General features: G+C 37.5%; 1 long non-coding RNA gene across 1 annotated transcript in view; it reads left to right on the top strand.

Moving 5' to 3' along the window:
• The window catches only part of LOC148676438 (uncharacterized), a 28,028-nt gene extending 11,155 nt beyond the window's left edge, over positions 1-16,873 (top strand). Inside the window, exons 3-4 of the long non-coding RNA XR_015926765.1 lie at positions 14,956-15,037; positions 16,751-16,873. This is a non-coding gene — a long non-coding RNA (uncharacterized LOC148676438). The remainder of the gene's footprint in view (positions 1-14,955; positions 15,038-16,750) is intronic.
• The last annotated feature ends 612 nt before the right edge of the window (positions 16,874-17,485 follow it).

Below are 17,485 nucleotides of genomic sequence, written 5' to 3'. Positions count from 1 at the left end.
AGTGGTCTATAATAATGCTGACTGGTGGTCTATATGACTAAATTAGTTTGCCATGGGCAGCCTATATTTATTAATAGGCTTCTGATTATGGTTTGCTGTGAAACACCACAGATCCTTCACAGACATACAGTATAAGGTAGTGTGGCGCCCTTGCCTGGCGTTGCAGCTGAAGAACGCAGGGCAGGATGGGAATAACAGCCAGGGCAGGGACTAAGGGAGCATCTGGCTACTGCCGCTGACCATACGAAGTGGGTGTACATTGTGTAAGGTTTCCAAGATAACTGTTAAATAGTTATCCCCAGTTTTGCACCCCTTTTATACCTTTACCCACTTACTGCCCTATACCCACATACCAGTACCTGAAATGACCCTAGTCTGTTGTATCCTGCTTTGTCTTCTTTTATTTCCTGTTTGGCTGTTTCTGCGCCAGACACATGCCCAACTAATAAAGAGCTGGCTCTTGTACTAAAAGAGCCTGAGTTCTTGTCTCCATCCTCGCCAAACTGCTACAGTATAAAAACAGTATAAAAATCTTCTAAAAAGGGACGAAAACAGATGTAACCATTGGTGTCAGGCATTTAGAATTTCTTTGATTTATTTGTTTCCAGGTTTTGGAATAAGAGCCAAACTACAGACATAAAATTTACATTTTTTTTTTAATTTGGATACAGAATAATTGTACTATCTCTGAAAGGAGTGCAAATATAAATAAAATCAAGTGCAAAAAGGGTTGTTGATGGAATTGTGATTTTCCTTTTGAAATCTAATTAGGTTTTGTTGATTTATTTAAATATATTTGTAAATCATTTATATACATGCCCATCAGCTAATCCTCAGTATCATTGTCTGTTCATTGCAGATTCCCAGCTTTGTTTCAGATCTCTTTTTCAAGCATGTGCTGTATCTAACTTTCATCATCCAGATCTAAGGTGGTGTATTATCTTCTGGCCTGAGTTCTAACAGCAGCATACTCTGAGACATGCTCTGATTCCTTCCTCATTTCTCTTCTCTTTTTCCCAGTATTCTGTTTATTCTAGACAAATTCCAGGGCAGCATACATGAACACATCACTGACCACATCACTGCCTCCTCTCTGCAGAAAAAGCCAGGGCAATAACTAATTAGAACAATATAATGAAAATTACCAAGGAAACAGACTGCAATTATTACTATATGTACTAAAGCAATATTCATATAGACAAAATTGATTTTCTATTATAATGAATATCCGTTATTTATTAGTGTTACAGCATGCTGGAGCTTATCTACATATGTAGCCATTTGAAATTCATGGTACTACCCCATATCAAGGGTTTTGTGCTAAAGGCAGCCATGGTACGTGATTCGCTGTTTAAAGATGATCGTCAGGTGGCACTTGTGGTGCATTAGTTGTTAGTGAAAGATTGCTTAATTTAATCTCTGAACCTCCAGACCATCTCCAGGATACTCAGAAAGGAGGGATTGTTTTGTGCCAGCCAGCTAGCGCATTATGACCTTGCGGTAGGTGTAAGGGAAGTGGACTGTAATTTCACTTTCTATCAATACACATTCCAAATAGTCACTGATGCAGATTTAGACAAGTAATTCCTGGTTTAAGAGAAGAATGTGATTTTCTTTTGTGTATATGTGTCATGTTGTGTTGGCAAAATTATTTTAATTACAGCATTCACAAACATTCTAAGCTGATCATGAGGAAGAAAAATCACCCACTTTTCATACATAATAAGTAGTGTTTAACTATATAAAAAATGTTTTTTATAGCTTTTAAAGTCATGTAATATCTAAGTTAGGCAGGGGCATGTCATTGCTTCTTATTTTTTATTTTATTTAAAAAATACCAGCTTCCCACTTTCACCTTGCAATAACTATAGTGGAGATGTATCATACTTGGGGGGTTTGTACAGGATCTTTGATTTGTTTTGTGGAGACAATATTTTTCCCTTGGTTCATGCGTGCTGCACTTTGGGTAGCTTTAGTTTCTAGTGGTCCTTTGTATTACATGTATTACAGTACTACAGTTTGTATTACGGGCGGTTGTGGTGTCCATCATGGCTTTCAGTTTAGACAATTTTACTGTGCGCAGTTTGACTTTAGAGCAGTTTGTTTAATCAATAGCGGGTTTAAGTCTCTCGGTTTACTGGAGACGTATCAGATGGTAAATTGAGGAAGGGATACAACCCCCACACCCGGGAAAGACAAAGGTGATAAAGGTGATAAAAATCCATTCAAAAGGGTGCAGTGTGTTAACACCAACTTTGCTAACAGAGCCACTTGAAACAGCAATTACATGAGAGCTACACTACAGTCAGATACATTTTAAATTGTTTAAGCAGCATTAGCTATTTGTCAAATTCACCTACTCTGCGCAGTACACAACATCTGAAAAGGTACTTTTTTTCTCTCGTACAAACTCATTAAAGGTTTATTTTTTATCATTCCAAAACTTGGACAATATGTCTCAGGGACTCATTCATAGTATAATCAAAACAACCCCCCTGCAGGGTCTTGTCTCCGCTGTACCACACACGCAAATCCCATGAAGTCAGATCCACAAATATACCGAAACAGCAGCGCACATGGCAAGGAACAGCAGTATGTTCATATACTGCATAAATATGCTGTACAGATGCAGCCATTCAAAGTGCGCGGTACAGACACGTACCGGAGGTAATTGGCTACGGCTTCGCGCATCGTGACGCAAGATGACGCGGGGTACCGCGGTACATGATTGGTTAACCGACAGGGGCACTCGTGGTCCGTTGGTCTGTCGTAGAAAGATTTACAGTAAACAACTTTACTGTGCCCGTTGTAGTATTGAATATTCATATGGAATTTTACCACTGAAGGGAAATCTTAGTAGCTGAGCATAAAAAGAATAGGAGCATACTGCAACACGTGTGAAGGCCATAAACGATATTAATTTTGGAACATAAACATACAGTATATGGCTGGTCTCGGTACTTAAAGAAAACATACGAAACATGGTTTCATTATGACCAGAATCGGTCTTGAGATATTTTTAACTTGATTTACAGTATTTGAGAGGTATGTCTTGACACCGATACTACGTAAATACTGCTTGACTTGACTTGACTTGACTTGAACTTTATTGCCATATGTAACCGGTGCTGGTACAATGGAATTCTTACTTACAGAAAGTCTCTCGATTGTAAAACAAGTGTAAAAAAACAAAACAAAGTGCAAACAGTGCATCAAGACAATGTACAAACAAACAATAGACAATGTGCAAGTAAACATGCAGACAGTTTGAATGTAAACAATACAGACGTGTAAACAATGACTGGAGACGTACAATAAATAAATTACAATGAGGTAGATGGTGATGGTGTAGGTGTGGTCCGAGGGGGATGGCTAAATGTGTTCGCCAGTCTCACTGCTTGTGGATAGAAGCTATTGAAGAATCTAGTGGTACAGATGCAGCCATTCAAAGTGTGCGGTACAGACACCGCAGTACAGATACCGCAGGTAAGATGACACGCGATACCGCGGTGCGTGATTGGTTGACCGACAGGGGCACTCGTGGTCCGTTGGTCTGCCGTAGAAAGACTTACTGTAAACGCTTTTACTGTGCCCGTTGTAGATATTGAATTTTACCACTGAAGGGAAATCTTAGTAGCTGAGCATAAAAAGAATAGGAGCATACTGTAACGCGTGTGAAGGCCATAAACGATATTAATTTTGGAACGTAAACATACAGTATATGGCTGGTCTTGGTACTTTAAAGAAAAAAATACACACCAGTATTCCATTTCTCCCTAAACATTGTAAGCTTCGAAGTCTTTAACTAACGTGATACCGGAGTCAACAAGCATACTTTTAGAATTTGATTAAAAGGGAATATAATATGGAATCGCGTATCTAAAGAATTTAATAACGGTATGATTATATCCGTGTACTGCGGCAGGACTGTGTAAGGCTGTTTCGCCTACCTGATCATGCGAGCTGTCTTGTAGCCTACTGGTCTAGGTGCGTGACTACCAGCTGGCAGGTTGTGTGTTCGAATCCAGCTGGTGTTGGACTTTTCATTTTTATTTATTTATTTTTTAATCGCGTAACATATACATATTAGCGTATGCAAACTGTACTGTATACAGTATGTATATGTATATTTGATGTCTTAACTGTGCCCGTTTAATTGAATTAAAAAAAAAATATTTAACACGAACATTAAGCTGTTTACATCTTCCGCCTGAGAACAGTCACCCGTTGCTACCCAACGCAGAATGGTGATTGGCTGACACTATCTGACACCCCTCTGATTGAAGAAAAAAGACGTGCTGGCGTGCTATACACACTACCAGGAAGAGGATTTCTTTCTATTCAAAACGTGTATTTTAAAGGTTTAAGAAGTAAAAACCTTACAGCGTACACAGATTTCTAAACTGATCAGGATCGTTATCTTTGTCTTATGCATAATAATGTTCACCGCTCTGTCCAGCAAATTAATAATAAACTTTATTTTATATAGCGTTTTAAACGAATAAGTAATTAGATTGCTCATAAACCTAATCACTTGCTTTTTCTTTTTATTTAGGCTTAGATTTCAACTATAGATCGTATTATTAATAACCATAATAACAACCAACCAACAAAAACAACCATATAAACATAATGGTGGTGCTGGACCTTCCAGTTTTATTTATTTATTTTTGAATCGTGTAACATAAACATATTACCGTATGCAAACTGTACTGTATACAATATGTATATGTATATTTAATGTCTTAACTGTGCCCGTTTAAGTATTGAATATTCATATCTAAATTTACCACTGAAGGGAAATCTTAACATAAACATACAGTATATGGCTGGTCTCGGTACTTTAAAGAAAAAAATACACACCGGTATTCCATTTCTCCCTAAACATTGTAAGCTTCGAAGTCTTTAACTAACGTGATACCGGAGTCAACAAGCATACTTTTAGAATTTGATTAAAAGGGAATATAATATGGAATCGCGTATCTCAAGAAATTAATAACGATATAATTATATTCATGTTGCAAAAGAACTGCAACGGACATAAAAACTCCCTTGCATGGTTTCATTACGACCAGAATCGGTCTTGAGATATTTTTAACTTGATTTACAGTATTTGAGAGGTATGTCTTAACACCGATACTACAGTGCTTAAGTACTGCTCACATATATGTTTCTAGGTTTATATTATGCATTTCATACGGTCAAATTACTTTTGAGCAATAAGAAGCGAGAAACGGTATGCGTTTTACTTTCGTTTTGTGCTGGGACCCGTGGATTGATTAGAGATATCAAGTACATACAAGTCATTTTTTAAATGTTGTAGTTCGTCTTGAAAAAATGTTACGAGTACATCATCTATCAACAATTACACAGGTTCTGTTTCTATATTGCGGATTTTGGTTACGTAATATTATTTTCTAGATTTCACGTTGTGAATATGATGGGATGTCTGATGGGATGTTCCTAAAAATCCATCCTCTGTAAAACGTCTTCTCTAGTTGTCCTGCATATGTATTTGCTAATGAAGCTGTGTGTTCTGAGCCTAGCCAGCTTAGAGGGCTAAAGACAGCTTGTGTTTAAATTGAGTGTAAGGCAATTTATGCTTCTAAAGTCATGGTCAGCATTTATCTTTGTACTGTGTTGTAAACTTGTTCTGTGCCAAGTCACATTATTTTATAGCGTTTTTAAAGCGTTATCAAATACGGTGTTACTGTAGTTTACTGAGTCCCATGTCACATGGTCTGTGATTGAAACCTGTAAAACCGGTTTAATTCGTCACAGCCAGCACTCTTCAGGTGTGAGGGTCTTCTGCTCAGAATGAAACGCTAAAATGTTTGTGTATATTCTAATGGTAGTGGGGGCGGGGTGTGTGGGAACAGGTTTGGTTGAAACATTTTCTCTGAAAGCATTTTCTTCTTGTAACCGATCTTGTTACAGCATGTTATAGTTTACTATTATTAACCATATTAATTTTAAGTGCTTAATGTAAAATCTTGTAAAAATATATTTTCATTGTTCAAATATACATTAAGTCTGACTATCATATAATAAGTTAAATACAAAACTAAAGAAAAAATAGGGTTAAATATAATTCAAAATATTTTGCTAACAATGTTAACTGTTCATGAATAATAAAATGTATTAACTAAGGAGTAGGATGGCACAGTTGTTAGTATGTTTTTTGTTTTTTTTTTAACCCAATCTCCGGGAAACCATTAGTACGATGGTGAATCGGAGATTCTCAACCCTTGCTGCGTACGACTGGAAAAGAATTCGTGATCGGATCAACGAAATGCTTCGTAGGAGGAGGCGGTCTTTTCCTCTTGTCTAACAGTCTGTCCACAAACAAAACATTCCTGTTAGACAAGAGGAATTGAAAAAAAAACAATGTTGTCAATGAAAACCGGTGTGTGTGTCTCTCCCTGCTGGATGTCCCTCTCACAAACTGCTGAATTAATAAAATAATTTTATTGAAAACGAGTTTGCGATTGTCTGGTCTTTAAATTCTGGAGATACGCGATTCCATATTATATTCCCTTTTAATCAAATTCTAAAAGTATGCTTGTTGACTCCGGTATCGCGTTAGTTAAAGACTTCGATGCTTAAAATGTTTAGGGAGAAATGGAATACTGGTGTGTATGTTTTCTTTAAAGTACCGAGACCAGCCATATACTGTATGTTTAAGTTCCAAAATTAATATCGTTTATGGGCTTCACACGCGTTGCAGTATGCTCAGGCACTAAGTAAAAGGAGATGCTTCGTATTGCTTGACTAATTTTAAAAACTAAGTTATAAATATAAAAATTGCAGGCGCTGCTCTGGTGCGTCGGCTCCTACACAGTGCCTGTCTGCCGTAAGCGTTACAATATACATACAGTACCCAACACTGCTTGTACCCATCTGTCATGCAAATAAAACACCTTGAACTGAATTGAATTGAGGGGAGAAGGGGGGGATACTAAAGCCAATACTGGCTCAATGGGCTTTGACGTGCTAATGCGTTGGTTTAACGGTCCGGGTGTGGCAGGCTTCCAATGTCAACTCGACTCGATTAGAAGACAATGAACGTATTTTAGCCCTAAATGAATTAATAGCAAACATGGTTTACATAAAATACATTTTTCCAAGAAAGTTTATAATAATACGATCTATAGTTGAAATCTGAGCCTACTTTAAAAATAAAGGAAAAGCATTTTCAGAGAGCAATCACACTGTGTTTATGTAGAAAAAGTGATTAGGTTTATGAGCAATCTAATTACCTATTTGCTTAAAACGCTATATAAAATAAAGTTTATTTAGAGATGAATGATCAGTGTCGCAGTTTAAATAATGTGAGTCAGGAAACTAACACAGCGCCACCGGATTTAATAACGCAATAAAAACGCTATAAAATAATGTGACACAGTACAGCACAGTACAATAATACTGACCATGACTTTAGAAGCATAAATTACCTTACACTCAATTTAAACACAAGCTGTCTTTCTGTATGAACCTCTAAGCTGGTTCATACAGAAAATGTAGAAATGCATTAGCCTGATCATGATTAAAAAACACATAATTAAACACGCGTTTGCGATTTAAATCAGAACACGATTTAAATCAATATAAATGTTTATATTGTAACGCATACTGTCCAGCCTCCATTTCTCTATAAAAAATTACTGTTGCACACACACACACAATAGAAGCAGGAACCGCTGTCAGAAGGGAAGATATATTCAAAATATCGCAAATATTGATCATGTTGCGATATTTTGAAATATAAAAGTCAATTGATTGTCCATAATATCGCTTACCTATTTTTTCGAAGAAATGTTTGTTAAAATAAAAGTCCAGCACCAGCTGGATTTGAACACACAACCTGCCAGCTGGTAGTCACGCACCTAGACCAGTAGGCTACAAGACAGCTCGCATGATCAGGTAGGCGAAACAGCCTTACACAGTCCTGCCGCAGTACACGGATATAATCATACCGTTATTAAATTCTTTAGATACGCGATTCCATATTATATTCCCTTTTAATCAAATTCTAAAAGTATGCTTGTTGACTCCGGTATCACGTTAGTTAAAGACTTCGAAGCTTACAATGTTTAGGGAGAAATGGAATACCGGTGTGTATTTTTCCTTGTGATATTTTAAGCTCTAGTTGAATGATAGGTGTCGCATTTTAAATCATTTTCGTAGCTAGAAATTATGAAACGCCCTGTTAAAAGCAAGGAAGTTTTTATGCCCCGTTGAAGTAAAACAAAATGCCTGACAAAGTATGGCTTGGACAGATTCCAAGTGCTTGTACAAATGTGCTAAAGAAATTATACTTTGAGTATACAGCTTGTCCAAAGTCATCCATTATCAATACTATTAGTAATATCTTCAGTAAAGGCTTTGATGCATAAATATTTCTGATGAAGGTAGGTTGTGTACTTCTGTCCAACTGAGCAATCTTGCTTTCATAATATATACCAACATTTTAATGACTGATGATTAACATGCTGTAATACACAGTTCAAAATTAAAGGCTCAAATGCTGTACATGAGAGGTTAAGCTCCCCCTGGCGGTTTTACAAGGCGACGCCGGATAGTTAGTCACGTGACACACGTGACACGTGATACCGCGTGATACTGCGTGATACTGTGACACGCCCACCGCGGTATGCCGCGAAATACCTCACCCATTTTGAATGGCTGCATCTGTAAGTGTCGGTATGCTCTTATATCTCTTGCCTGAGGGCAGTGGGGTGAAGAGCTCATGCCCGGGGTGGTGACTGTCCTCTGTGATGGCCAGAATTCTACCACGGCAGCGGTCCTCATAGAGCTGTTTAATCTCGGTGAGCCCGCAGCCGATGATCTTCTGGGCCATATTGACCATTCTCTGCAGTGCCTTTCTTTCTCGCGAAGAGGTGTTGCCATACCACACCGTGATCCCGTTGGTGAGGACGCTCTCGATAGTGCAGCGGTAGAAGTTCACCAACACATGTATTGGCATCCCCCATCGCTTGAAGCACCTCAAGAAATAAAGGCGCTGCTGAGCCTTCTTCATGATAGAGTCAGTGTTCACAGTCCAGGTTAGATCTTTAGAGATGTGAATTCCCAAAAACCTAAAGCTGGTGACTGTTTCCACTTCCGTTCCATCAATACTGAGTGGGCTGTGAGTGTGTGGCCTGTGTCTCTGAAAGTCCACCATTAGCTCTTTTGTTTTCTTTATGTTCAAGTCCAGGTTATTGCTATGACAACACCTAAGCAGCTGTACAACTTCATCCCTGTAAATGGACTCGTCATCATCACTGATCAGTCCTATTATAGTGGTGTCATCGGCAAACTTAATGATGCGGTTGTTGCTGTGTCTTGCTGTGCAGTCGTGAGTAAATAGGGAGTACAACCTTGGACTCAGACAGCAGCCTTGTGGGGTTCCAGTGCTCAGGGTGAGTGGTGTTGATGTTTTATTGCCTATCCGCACCACCTGTGGTCTCTCGATAAGAAAGTCCAGTAGCCAGTTGCAGACAGAGTTGCACAGACCGAATCCCCTGAGCTTTGTCACCAGTTGACTGGGTATGATGGAACTGAATGCTGAACTGTAGTCCACAAACAGCATTCTCACATACGAGTTCTTAGTGTCCAGGTGTTCCAAGGCTGTATGCAGAGCCAGGGAGAAAGCATCATCCACTGATCTGTTGCTCTGGTAGGCGAACTGCAGGGGGTCCAGGGACTCTGTGATGGAGGAGTTGATGTGTGACAACACCAGCTTCTCCAGGCATTTCATCACCACAGATGTTAATGCTACTGGGCGGTAATCATTCAGGCATGCCACTTTTGTCTTTTTGGGGGTTGGAACAATAGTGGTTTTTTTAAAGCAGGTGGGGACCATGGACCGTGACAGGGAGGAGTTAAAGATGTCTGTAAACACTGTGGTCAGCTGGGCTGCACATGTCCTCAGGACGCGAGGTGGTATCCCATCAGGCCCTGCTCACGTATATGTTTCTAGGTTTATATTATGCATTTCATACGGTCAAATTACTTTTGAGCAACTGATAAGAAGCGCGAAACGGTATGCCCAGGGCATTTTAGTTTTCGTTTTGTTTTAATGCAGTGCAGTGGATTGATTAGAGATATCAAGTACATAGAAGTAATTTTTTAAATGTTGAAGTTCGTCTTGTAAAAATGTTACGAGTACATCATCTGTCAACAATTACACAGGTTCTGTTTCCATATTGCGGATTTTGGTTACGTAATATTATTTTCTAATTTCACGTTGTGAATATATGATTTGGGCAAACAGAGCCACAAAGAAGTACGTTATGGGTTGTTGTTTTTTTTTTTGCAGTTTTATCTAGAACAAGCGATGCTTAAACCTTTGTCTGATTCTTGTGAAACTATCCACAAGACAGTTACCTAGGAGTTGACTTCAGTAATGTCACTGATGGGATGTTTCTAAAAATCCATCCTCTGTAAAACGTCTTCTCTAGTTGTCCTGCATATGTATTTGCTAATGAAGCTGTGTGTTCTGAGCCTGGATCTCTACATTTCTGTATGAACCAGCTTAGAGGGATAAAGACAGCTTGTGTTTAAATTGAGTGTAAGGTAATTTATGCTTCTAAAGTCATGGTCAGCATTTATTATTGTACTGTGCTGTAAACTTTTTCTGTGCCTAGTCACATTATTTTATAGCGTTTTTATTGCGTTATTAAATCCGGTGGCGTTGTGTGTTAGTTTCCCGACTCCCATTATTTAAACTGCGACACTGATCATTCATCTCTAAATAAACTTTATTTTATATAGCGTTTTAAGCGAATAGGTAATTAGATTGCTCATAAACCTAATCGCTTTTTCTACATAAACACAGCGTGATTGCTCTCTGAAAATGCTTTTCCTTTATTTTTAAAGTAGGCTCAGATTTCAACTATAGATCGTATTATTATAAACTTTCTTGGAAAAATGTATTTTATGTAAACCATGTTTGCTATTAATTCATTTAGGGCTAAAATACGTTCATTGTCTTCCAATCGAGTCGAGTTGACATTGGAAGCCTGCCACACCCGGACTGTTAAACCAACGCATTAGCACGTCGCCAGTATTGGCTTTAGTATTCCCCCCCTCTCCCCTCAATTCAATTCAATTCAAGGTGTTTTATTTGCATGACTGATGGGTACAAGCAGTGTTGGGTATGTATATTGTAACGCTTACGGCAGACAGGCACTGTGTAAGAGCCGGCGCACCAGAGCAGCGCACCGAGGGAGCGTCTGCATTTATAACTTAGTTTTTAAAATTAGTCAAGCAATATGAAGCATCTCCTTTTACTTAGTGCCTGAGCATAAAAAGAATAGGAGCATACTGCAACACGTGTGAAGTCCATAAACGATATTAATTTTGGAACTTAAACATACAGTATATGGCTGGTCTCGGTACTTTAAAGAAAACATACACACCAGTATTCCATTTCTCCCTAAACATTTTAAGCATCGAAGTCTTTAACTAACGCGATACCGGAGTCAACAAGCATACTTTTAGAATTTGATTAAAAGGGAATATAATATGGAATCGCGTATCTCAAGAAATGAATAACGATATAATTATATTCATGTTGCAAAAGAACTGCAACGGACATAAAAACTCCCTTGCTTTTAACAGAGCGTTCCATAATTTCTAACTACGAAAATGCCAGGTGAAAGGATTTGTAAACATATTTTGTTAAAGCAAGTCAGTTTTTTCCGCAACACATAAAAGACATTTTTCCAAGAAAGTTTAGCCTTTGTCACTAATGAAACCACTAAATAAAGACATAAATATAGAAAACTTAAGATTTGTTTTATTTAATGTGGGTAGCAGGATGAACTGTCAGAGTGTATATTTTGTAGCAGAGTTCCTGCAAGATGTTAACAGTGAAAAAGGTATTTAGAAATGAGTTATTTCAAGATGAAAAGTTTCAGAATAATTGCAAATCTAGCAGGATAGAGAAAGCACAGAAAACTGGCAGTTAGATTGATCAGATTAGTATGACAAGTCATTTAGCAAAGGTAATGAGAAGAGTGACAAACTAGTATACTTTAGATCTTTTTTTCTGAACCAGGGAAAATCTGATCATGTTTCCCTATAACAATAATAAAAAACTTTATTTGATATATCACCATTAAAGGTGGCATCTCAAAGCAATACATTAGATGTAAAAACAGATAAAAGGACCACAGATTACAAAATAAATGCATATAAGAAAGACAAGCAGTTAGAGGTGCTACCAAAATTAGAAAATGAAGCAGATACAGACACTAAGTCTTCTGAAAAGAAAGGTTCTGAGGTTAGATTTAAACTGGCCCTGGTGTGTGTGTGTTTGTGTCTGTCTGTCCTGTGATGGACTGGCGCTATGTCCAGGGTGTATTCTGCCTTGTGTCCGTCGCTTACTGGGATAGGCTCCAAATCCTCTGTACTGGAAAAAGAGATTAGAAATGGATGGAAGTAAAGGCACTTTGTGGATGGAACTATACACAGTGTTAGAAACCCACTATGAAATGGCAGCATCTCACTGAGAATAAAATATTTTATAGTGCTGGCTTAAGGAAATAGCCTTTCCACCTCTCTTGCACATCAGTATCCATACCTAGTTATTTAAACAAATTGCCTCTAATTATAAACATCTTAATATGCTGGCTCTGTGGATCCGCATCAGCTATGTTTGCCCATTCCTTCAATTCATGTGCATCCAACACACAGTTCAACGCTAGCAACTACACAAAATCTAAAATATGAGCTCTACTTGCCACTTACAATACCAACAGTACCAGCTAACTTTAGTAGTGACATTTTCATGGATCTTTTTAACAATAAAATTTACAACATCAGACTTCAGACACAATTAAACAGGCCTAAAAAAAGTCTGGTACAAACATTTTCAGCATGGAATAAACCTTTACTTTAATGGTATTAAAAGACTAAGCTGGTTCATACAGAAAATGTAGAAATGCATTAGCCTGATTTTGATTAAAAAACACATATAATTAAACACGCGTTTGAGATTTAAATCAGAACACGATTTAAATCAATATAAATGTTTATATTGTAACGCATACTGTCCAGCCTCCATTTCTCTATAAAAATTTACTCTGTTGCACACACACACAATAGAAGCAGGAACCGCTGTCAGAAGGGAAGATATGTTCAAAATATCGCAAATATCGATCATGTTGCGATATTTTGAAAAATAAAAGTCAATTGATTGTCCATAATATCGCTATTCTATTTTTTCGAAGAAATGTTTGTTAAAAGAAAAGTCCAGCACCAGCTGGATCCAAACACACAACCTGCCAGTTGGTAGTCACGCACCTAGACCAGTCGGCTACAAGACAGCTCGCGTGAACAGGCAGGCGAAACAGCCCTACACAGCCCTGTCGCAGCACACGAATACCGTTATTAAATTCTTTAGATACGCGATTCCATATTATATTAGCAGAAAAGCTTAAAACTACCACTTTTTCACACGCTATTTCACATGCTAGTTAAATACTTCGATGCTTAAAATCGTTAGGGAGAAATGGAATACCGGTGTGTATTTTTCCTTTAAAGTGCCGATTCCTGGAATCTGACTGGCTGACACCCCTCTGAAGTGGTTCCATAAAATCTAGTATACGGAAAAGAAAGCGTTGATAAATACAAGTGTCTTTTAATACACTCTTTGCTGTGCTCTTGAGGATCCTTGTGATATTTTAAGCTCTAGTTGAATGATAGGTGTCGCATTTTAAATCATTTTCGTAGTTAGAAATTATGAAACGCCCTGTTAAAAGCAAGGAAGTTTTTATGCCCGTTGAAGTAAAACAAAATGCCTGACAAAGTATGGCTTGGACAGATTCCAAGTGCTTGTACAAATGTGCTAAAGAAATTATACTTTGAGTATACAGCTTGTCCAAAGTCATCCATTATTAATACTATTAGTAATCTCTTCAGTAAAGGCTTTGATGCATAAATATTTCTGATAAAGGTAGGTTGTGTACTTTTGTCCAACTGAGCAATCTTGCTTTCATAAAATATACCAACATTTTAATGACTGATGATTAACATGCTGTAATACACAGTTCAAAATTAAAGACTCAAATGCTGTACATGAGAGGTTAAGCTCCCCCTGGCGGTTTTACAAGGCGACGCCGGATAGTTAACCACGTGACACCGTGATACCGTGTGATACTGCGACACGCCCACCGGGGTATGCCGCGAAATACCTCACCCATTTTGAATGGCTGCATCTGTACTGTGTACAGTACAGTTTTCATATGGTAATATGTTTATGTTCCTAAATCAATCTCTTTTATGAGCATGTGAAAGGCATGGTGAATCGATTCTCAAAAATTACTGTACTTTGCATGATTGGAAACAAATGCGTGATTGCGAAATGCTGTGGTGTTACTTTTACAAAGACGGTCAATGAAAAAAAGAATGTGGACCAGGGCAATACTTTGAGTTTACACTTACAGCTTGTCCAAGGTCATTCATTATTAATACTATTAGTAATATCTTTGTTAAAGACTTTGATGGCAACAGCTCAAACATGAGAGGTTGAGCTTTATTAGCTCCACCTTGCGGAAATTCCGGATACTATTATTTTGCTAGCGGTATTTACCGGTAACTTGTGGTAGACTGCGTACAGCGTACCGGAAAATAATGTGGTATCGCCCGTGCATTTTGAATGGCTGCATCTGTATATACACTATGATGCACATCACATTTACCATAATGCTCCACATGCCATGTTAAGCTTTCACTGCTCCACCAGGAAGTTTTACAAAGGAGTGCAGTCCCACAACTGAGTATTTATAAAAAGCTGCAGTGGTTCTGAACTTCAAAGTACTGCAGTATCCCCTGCTCATTCTGAATAGCTGGACATGCTAGATAGAATGCCAGTCTATAGCAGGACACACACACAGTGACACAGTAATCATTTAGAGCTTATTTTCAAATTAAACTTGTATCTTATAGGGAGGTGAGTAGAAACTAGAGCGCCCAGAGAAAACCCATGAGGAAATGAGAAGAGCATACAAACTCCACACAGAATTGCAAGGTGACAATTGTACTGCTGTGCTATCTGTATTCTTACTGTAATACCATACTGTATAATTTAATAGCAGCATAAAGTAATTCACCAGTCAATAGTTAAATTAATGAGATTTTTAGGGTCAAATGTTTAAGTCTTATTTGGCCAGTCAGATTTTCACACATAACAAAAAATATTCTTCATCTTAATTTAATTTTATGTTATTTTTTTAATGTTTCTTTTAAATAACTCTATAGGATTACCTTATCATTTTGAGGCTGGAAATGAGAATTCCGATCAGTATTTTCAGACACACGTCCTAAGATAAAATGATAGTGACAGGGAAGAAGACAAGTTAACAAATATTTTTTTCTGTGATCATAAACTAAATTTTAAATGGGCATATGCAGTGTATATACATAAAGAGATTTAATTAAATGTTCAACAAATTAGAAAACCATCATATACTGTAAATAGAAACAAAAACTATTATATTACAGAGTCATTTTCTTTTGTTTTGTAAAATTCACATTTATAATATATTCAATTCATACATTAGGTATTTTGTCAATCGTGATGTTATATTAAATTTTTTGTTCCTATCTGGGTTATAGGAACCTGGAAAACACTGTGGATACTTTGGACAAGTAATGGGTAGACAAACTGTTTTAGTGTTGGGTCACAAGTTCTTGCACAAGAAAAAAATGCAAAAACGCATTAACGCAAGCATTGTCACTAAAAAGGTTAAAACAACCATCAGTTTGTTTTAAACTTTTCAACTTATATCCAATGACGGTCTTTCTATACTGTGTTGCTAATAACACAAAGGAAATAATATTTTAGTTATATCTTGTTTGTGTGTGATTACAGTTGTTGTAACAGAAAGAATAAGGTTCTGGATCCCGAGATGAAGTAAAACAGATGAGTTTATTGCATGCAAGGAACAATAAAGCCGAAGTCTTGTTTCCCGCAAGAAACAACAAAACCGAAGTATTGTTCGATGTGCCAGTACAAACTTTTAGGTTATATAGTCCTTCCTTGCTGCTTCGGACGTCATTCGGTTATGGTAAGGGGGGGTCATGGTATTTGGCCAGTTAAGAGAACCTGACCAAATGGTCAGTTTAAGATTACGCCCCCAGGGGGTTCCTAGCTCGCATCTGGAATCCTTATCAGTTAACACCCTTTCCTGCCATAAACCCCTGTTGCTTAGAAGTCTCATTTTCAGGCAGAACTGACTTAAGTTAACCCTTTTTACATCTTGTCTCTTACTTCACAGTAAAATAGTAGAAATAAAATAGTATAAAAGAAGTGGAGTTCATATACGTCTGCAAACAAAGCCTTAATTTGACCAGAGTACAATAAGAATTGCAAATGTGTTCTTTGGATACAAGTTATTAAACACAGAAACTGCTGATTGGTTGGGTCTCGTTTCTTAAAGTAGGAAAATGTGAATGTTTATTAACAGTTTGTCTACAATGGTCATTAGTTTCAAATTTTTATTGATGTCTCATTGAGTTCTGAGCCAGGTGACATCTGATGCTCACTGTACTGCTGTATGGTTGACCTTTCCTGTTTCTTATTTCTAAGGTGAACTGATTCTATAGCACATCAATACAGTATATGCATTTCAATATGATCCTGTCCATATGTGAAGCATTGCTCTCAAGTCATGTTCTGCATAATTCAATCCTGAATAGACTGAATACCTGTACTGTGATTATATCTTCTTCTCTTGTTCAGTTGGTAAACAAGGACAACGATGATTATCAAGAGCATGGCACCCACGCCACCCAGAGCCACGACTGTAAAAAGGCCATACCCTTCACATGGCCCTTTTCAATCAATACAAAAGTACTCACTCACTCAAGACATTGTAGAATAACTGACAAATAAGCTCCACGATTGCCATTCATGAATTCTTTACAGCACATTAGATATTAATAGTGTCATTAACCTGCTAAGAACTTCCACTTATGTGTGATTGAATTTTATTAATAAAAATGTGTTCTCACATATGGTACTGTATAAACACTTTGTAAACTTATATTGTTAATAAATTATATAAATAATTTTATGTTAATAACGTCCTTGAATTTCAGAATTTTGCAAAAATAAAGTGCTATGAGAATAGATATGCAGAGACAATTACCTGGATTTGGCTTCTCAGCTGCGGTCTCATTGGCTTTTTCATTCAAACATAAGACGAACAAGAACATCAATTGCAAAAACAAAACTTAAATATAAAAAAAAACAATACAAATACAAAGTCTGTAGACAAGGACAACGAGAATTATAAAGAGCACAGCACTCACGCCAGCCAGAGCCAGGACTTTTGGAAGGCCATCATACGGCCCTGTTCAATTAATACAAAATGACCTTTCAAGTCATCTCAGAAAACCTGCAGCCTAAGACCTGCAATTTCCATTAGTGAATTGTTTACAACATACAGGATATTAACAGCAGCATTAACCTGCT

Source organism: Lepisosteus platostomus, chromosome 2, assembly GCF_059453375.1.
Source record: "Lepisosteus platostomus isolate fLepPlt1 chromosome 2, fLepPlt1.hap1, whole genome shotgun sequence".
Classification (NCBI taxonomy): Eukaryota; Metazoa; Chordata; class Actinopteri; order Semionotiformes; family Lepisosteidae; genus Lepisosteus; species Lepisosteus platostomus.
Note: the sequence above shows the minus strand (reverse complement) of the source record. Positions and strands in the feature narration are given on the sequence as shown.